Here is a 6,553-nt window from a genome sequence, read left to right on the forward strand (position 1 = left end):
ATTTGAAAATAAAACGGATTTTCGATTAGCAAAATATGTTTAATTACCATCGCAGAGTAGCCATTGTTACCGGTATCATCAACCGATACAGTTAAACTGTATTCGAGGAAAACATCATCAAATATTGTAACTCCGTCCATTGATATTCCTTTATAGGCGACCGGTCCCTCTGAAGAGACAAAAAAATCAGTGTATCAAGAAGCAGACAGTATTTTCAAGCCAAAAGCTGCAGAAGATTTAAATGTCAACTCCGTCATAAGGAGTTCTTATCAACTCTTCAGTTATGGTTGTAGGCGGTTTTTCAAAGGTAACAATCTATCTCAGACTTATACAGGACCTACTATGGATCTATTGTTCTCGATATCGGATAGATTACAATTCGTAAGAAGTTACTCTTGAGCTAATCCAACGTAGCATTGTAATAAAGAAAGAGCTGCTTCCAGTCTGTGTAATAGTTATTTGCGATGTAATACAGAAGGTGTTCTAACCTGCAGCTATGTCAATCATATCCAACTTTGACTCCAGGTCTGCAACGCCGACGATTAGCTGACAACGTTGTACACGAAGAGAGACGGGGACATGCACGGGAATGTAGAACAGATCCATTTCAACGTCACAATAAATTCCCAAGCAGTCAATGTCAAAGTTGCAAAATGTCCTCTCAGGTAAGTATTTCCAGAGGTGAGAACAGACTGAAACAAAGCGCAAATGTATATTCCTATTCGATGTAGAATACAAATAAACTAGTAAACAATTTTTGGCAAGGGTGCAAAGAAATAATTATTCTGGCACTTTTTGCATATTTCGATACGATCAACTTACACCTCTGAGTCCTTGTTGTTTTATTGGCATAAAACAGCTAATCCTACCTTAATCTTAACCTAAAAGTGATGAGGATAAAGACGCAGGCCTAACGCTTACCTTCTTCTGGCTGACGATACTGGCTCAGCAGTATTGATCGAGAATCAGATGAGGAGGCTTTTCCTCTTGTTTTTGACGACACTTGCAGTTCTTCTATCAACATAGTTTCCGGTCGTTTGAAGTCACGAGTTTGCAGTGAATTCTGGTGCAGTTAGATAGTGAAATACACAGCACTGTTAAACTATAAAGTCATACTTTTCTAAAATGCACGCAACAATGTATAGCTAGGCATTCGGTGAACTTGTATAACTTTTAATTTATTTCATAAATTTCAAAGGGGCAGTAGTTTCAGTAGAAAAAATTGTTCAAAAACATATTGACTAATCAAAAGTTCCAATAATTTCATCTATACTATACCTGTAACCGTGAAATTAATTCCTCCAGTTCTTGTTTTTTGTGACTCTGTTTGGCGTCATCAAGATATTTCAGTGCCTCCTCCAAGGTGATTCCTGTTAAACTGAAACTGTGCAGCGAGCCCGTGTCGTCCAAGTCTTCAGTCTGTCCCGCTTTGAACGAATCTATCTTCCCTGAAGAAGCATTGAAACGTTTACAGGGAAAGTATAATGTTTTCTCTTACTTTTTCACTTATTTTCTACAAGCTTGTCATATTACCTTTCTTGCTATGTTTTATTTAGAAGGCAAAATCCCAACATTAGAAATTAAACGGTGAGCAACAATTATATGATAATTCTGAGGGGACATTGACATATTAGACATGAACAAAGCGGAACGAAGACGTTATTTCCCGCCGTACAAATACTATATTATGCCATCTTACAGCGATGTTGTCCTTGCGCTATGTTGCCTCCTAAGCGAGCTCTTCATCGAGCTGTTTAAGCATGTATGATATGAATCGACAAGAAGCGACGATTGTTCAACTCTTTGAACGTCGTAATTGACGAGTTTACAGACCACTCCCAATCAAATACTTAGAATACCTAATTTTCAGTTTGGATGGATGGATGGATGGATGGATGGATGGAGATGGGAAGGTTTACACTGCCAAGTGTGATGTACATGTATGTATGAATCTCGATGTGTATAGGTACTAATGAATGTAAATGTTTTATTTTGCATGTAAATATCCAAACGATGCTTCTTTACCTCTTCCCCCTCTAAGAATTCCATGATCCGAGGAGTTTTTGTCCATTTGCTTTGCAATACCTCCTGATACTTGATCGAGGTCGCTTAAGTCAGGCTCATTGATCCGTTCTGGACTCTCGTCCGTTTCCCTAGTTCCTCCGACTAACGGTTTTGGTCCAGCTATCACATTATTCTACGAATGAGACAGAAATGCTTAATAGTCCCATTAAAGTGATCCTTTGCAAGGGAGTAACTTCCAGACGGATACGTCATACTTTCATGACGGGACACTCCCATCTAAAAACAGTGCACAAAAACCTGAGGAGAACAAAGGATTGTTCGGGTTTTTGCATCCTAATTAAAGTTGTTTGCCATCTCGTAGGCTGTTTGCAATATGTGATTAGAGATAGTGATTAGGGGAGTGTGTAGCAAAGAGGTCTGTGCCTATACACTTCACGCATACAGGTAGTCGTTCGCCTCGAACTTCTTTGAATATTGTGCCCTAATTTTCACAAAATAAGGCCTGTAAATATACCAGAAGCCATAATTTAGTTAAAGTTATTAAAACTAGGAACGAATCCCGATGTCCTGAAATGACAATGCTGTCACGCAGGTGAGAGGTTAAAAATAAGAGGAGAATTGAGGCTACTTGGCATAAAGTAGTACCGGCCAAGCTACCGGTATCTGAAGTTCTTGACTCAGTGTCATGTAATGTCTGATTATATCTGATATAACAACTTTAGATTGCATATTATAAGTGCAGAAAGAGCCCCAAAAAGAAACGTATTTTAGATGCAAGTGTCCCGTAATGTTTACATTATTCAGCTACTTTTTTCAACCCTCACCGGCAAAGCCAGTGTAACCTATACTACATTTTTTCCTCCGATAATTGGGATAGAAAAGAGACTCCAGCACTTGACGTACTGAGTTTACCTTAGCATTCTATCGACTTTATACCTTTGCAATTACTTTGTTCAAGAATTTAAAAGTCAATGTCTATCGAGCTGCAAAACCAATGAAAAAGTATACCTTTATGATGAGTACGTATTCATCACACGTCTGTTTCCAATAAGGAGCAGCAATACGCCGCTTCTCAATGTAGTCTGTCGGGTCAATGTACTCCTCTGTACCTATTCTTCTCATCGCCAAGTGTATTGCATTGGGATTGCATCTGGAGGAAGTGACTATGCCTAGTTCATCACCCTTTAACACCTATTAAAATTAGACCAATATTTTCAGACACAATTCAAAAAGCAGGGGTCTCACTTAAGACTTAAGTTCAATGTTTTAAAATAAATATACAATTCAAAAGCCGCCAAGTTTCGTTTCGCCTTAGCTCAACTGGATAAACTCAGCATCTCTTGGAAGATCGTTGAGGGCGTGTCATCATACGGAATAGTAGAAAATAAAGAGCGGGAAGGCTTAGTGTACAAAAGACTATAAGGGAGTTTAGATACATAGATATATATATATTACATACATAGGTATATACGTAATTACATACATAAGGAGTGCTCCATTTACCTCGCCATTTTGAAGGACCTCTTCTGATACATCGACATGATCGATAACTATTTCTGTATGTGGTAGTTCTTCAAAAAGTTCCATCGTAACCTGAGTCGGTCCACTCCGTTTGACAGTCCCGGTGAATGGTGCAACAAGCTGTCGTTGGAGAATAGGTCATTATTTAAAAATGAAAAGTTCAAAATATAGTAGTTATCGTACATAAAAAATTTCTTTGTCTGTACTTTCGTTCCAATGTAGAATGCAGCGAGAAGTATGTTTGTAAAGTAAAATGATGTAAGAGTTTTTCGATTAGCGTTTAGAACCCAGAAAGAAAACAGCCTGTTGAGTTAAAGACCTGACATCCTTACGTAGCACTTTCGTACTGTATGTATGTATGCATGTATGTGTGTGTGTATGTATACACATATACAGTGTGCTTGCATATGCGTATGGAAATACACTAGATTCTTCTACGAAGCGGCCGCTGGGGTCGTCCTATACTGAGAAAATGTTTCTACGTGTAGGACGCAGCACCCTGGAACGAAATTAATTATGCAAGGCGTGTATGACAATTTCTGGTCCATTTGACATTTGAAAGCGAATAATTATAATCTCTTAATGAGAGAATGTAACTATACAGAACAAGTCTGCTATGTGTGGAAACGTGAAGATACATAATTAGAAATTGTCTCAGCTCTCAAGTCCGTGGAGTCCGACACTTACGGTTTTTCCGGATTTAATTTCCAAATCGATGCCAGGAGGGGTGCCTCCGATTTCACTAGGGTAGAAGCCATCGCCACAGGAACCTTCAACAATCTTCCGCGGAAAGGATTTCGTTCCCTTTATTCCAAATATTTTGTCCATCAACGATTTGGCAGAAACGTATCTTTAAATACAAATACAAAATGCGTTTATGTGAATGCATGATTTCGTTGTTTTTTATCTGTATTGGAATCTGATAAAAGCGTGAATTATTGAACCATGGGTACCATGCCAGAGATTCTAATAAAAATATGTAAACTTGCTGTTGTATATACATGAGAAAATTCTGATCAGCTGTAAAGAGTGTATCTTCAAAAATGACGAGCTTTCATACAAGTGAATCTTGTGTCTTTGTGGCCTATGCACCATTGAACCTAAACTTTCTGCACTGTCGATTCATTATTGGCGGCAATGTTTATGACCGTCAATTACTGACTACTGCTCTCTCGACTTTTCACAAATATCCTCCACGCCGCGGCGTAGCTCTACTCTACGACAACACGTCTAGTATCTCTGAATATCGAAGTGCTAGATGTTATGTCGTTCCCTTGCTCCGTGCAGTCTTTTCTGTCAAAATGTCCGAATATTGGTAGATTTTGTGTAGAGCCTGCGTCCACCAATTTCTACTCAGCTAGGGTCGAGTACCAAAAGTTCAAACAAAACGTCAATGAAAGACAAATGATATCAGCATTCAGTGACCATTTTCTTACTCAGACGGCATTTCACAAACTGTTCATTACATCACAAAATGAAGTAATTCGTCTGTGGAAATAAATGGTTTTAAATAGCAATAATTCATTACATACTCAAAACAAGGCTGCAAATCTTGAAACTCGCTTGATTTTAATCGCGTTCACAGTACTACGTTGAAACTGGAGGATTTTTGGCGTTTCACTTGCTTAGACAAAAATAGTCTCTGGAAAAGAGAAGCAAAACCGAACGTCTCCGAAATTCCTCGGTTTTATATAATCGGAAAGTGCACAGGAGATCAGTAGGTGGAAACAGACGCCTACAGACCAAGTGGTAGCCACTGCGTATGAGGCTGGACACATTGACAATTTTTAAAGTTAGGAGGCAAAGGAAAATTAGTCTCTCTCTAACTGTGATGGGAACTAACCCTAGAGGTGACGGAAATAGTGACTTTGTTAGCAAGTATGTTGATGAGTAGTTTACCACCACTATGATAAACTAGCAGATAAAAAATGCTCCATAATGTCAGATTCAGACAAGCATGCGCAGTGCACCCATTCTGTATAGATAATATGTGACGTGCGCTTGTCCTGTCATCATAGCCTTATCGTGAGTGTTTGCTTTATTATGTCCCATTCCCTCGGTGGTGTACTGAGAATAACCGTTAAATACGTACTGTTTACGCATGTTCTCATACTCTTCCTTCAAGTTTTCAACAACCGAGTAAACCGCATCGTAGGCGTTTTGAAACGGTTTTGCTAGATTCCTCAGTCTGTCGACAGGTTCAGCGAGAATTTCGACCAAACCACGAACATCGGAAATGATGTGTTGCCTTACAGTCTCCTAAAAGTAACAAAATTGTATGACAGTGGTTATTTATTTTGTAGAATGAAATTATAACGACATTTACATTTTTGAGATCACCCTCTTTCAAGGAAAAACATTGCCGCATACGTACCTACATGTACCTAACAACGAGCGCCCCCGCACCACCTTTGAGAACTGTTGTACTACTTAGAGCGAACATAGTTAATCCTTCGTCTAGCTGTTCAAACAAGTTCCATAAATCTTGTAAGTTGACAAACTGAGGGTGCCAATAAAGCTCGTTCCACCGCGGTGGCTACTGACAACGCTAGTGCTGCCGCAGCGGAATATGCTGTGTTGGTCAAAGCATTTTCTGATCACCAGTTTTGTCGATGATGTTTGGACCGCGCTTACAATTGTCTTATGGAAATACAAAATGGATAGCAAAGGATAGCTGTTGACTTGAGGAGGATGTCGACCTATATCATCAACACTGCCAGAACGTGCGATTGTGGCCCTTAATAAAGTGTGGATGAGATGAAGCATGGCCTCCGTTCGGTAAGTTGCAGACGACAGTCGATTTGTGACTATAGAAATAACATTGGTGCAACGCGAACAAACATTGTAAGCCGTTCATGTATATGATCAACTAAATAGCGTTGCAACAAATTCTATACTTACTATGTATAATTACTTGTACCAAAAAACGAGTTCATAAATTGCAATACCACGTGCATTGCAATTTTTCAAATGAAGAAGTTTAAAGAAAAAAAAAGGCTTGATGACT

General features: G+C 39.0%; 2 long non-coding RNA genes across 2 annotated transcripts; both read right to left on the reverse strand.

The window, feature by feature from the left end:
• Positions 1–125: 125 nt before the first annotated feature.
• On the reverse strand, positions 126–1,056 carry LOC139146149 (uncharacterized). Its single transcript, XR_011555097.1, has 3 exons — positions 922–1,056; positions 489–692; positions 126–169 (listed from the first exon to the last, which is right to left on the reverse strand). It is a non-coding gene; the product is annotated as an uncharacterized lncRNA (long non-coding RNA).
• A 2,477-nt stretch (positions 1,057–3,533) lies between these two features.
• On the reverse strand, positions 3,534–5,798 carry LOC139146150 (uncharacterized). Its single transcript, XR_011555098.1, has 3 exons — positions 5,639–5,798; positions 4,234–4,396; positions 3,534–3,666 (listed from the first exon to the last, which is right to left on the reverse strand). It is a non-coding gene; the product is annotated as an uncharacterized lncRNA (long non-coding RNA).
• Between the last annotated feature and the right edge of the window lie 755 nt (positions 5,799–6,553).

The sequence above is a fragment of the Ptychodera flava genome, chromosome 12, assembly GCF_041260155.1.
Source record: "Ptychodera flava strain L36383 chromosome 12, AS_Pfla_20210202, whole genome shotgun sequence".
Classification (NCBI taxonomy): domain Eukaryota; kingdom Metazoa; phylum Hemichordata; class Enteropneusta; family Ptychoderidae; genus Ptychodera; species Ptychodera flava.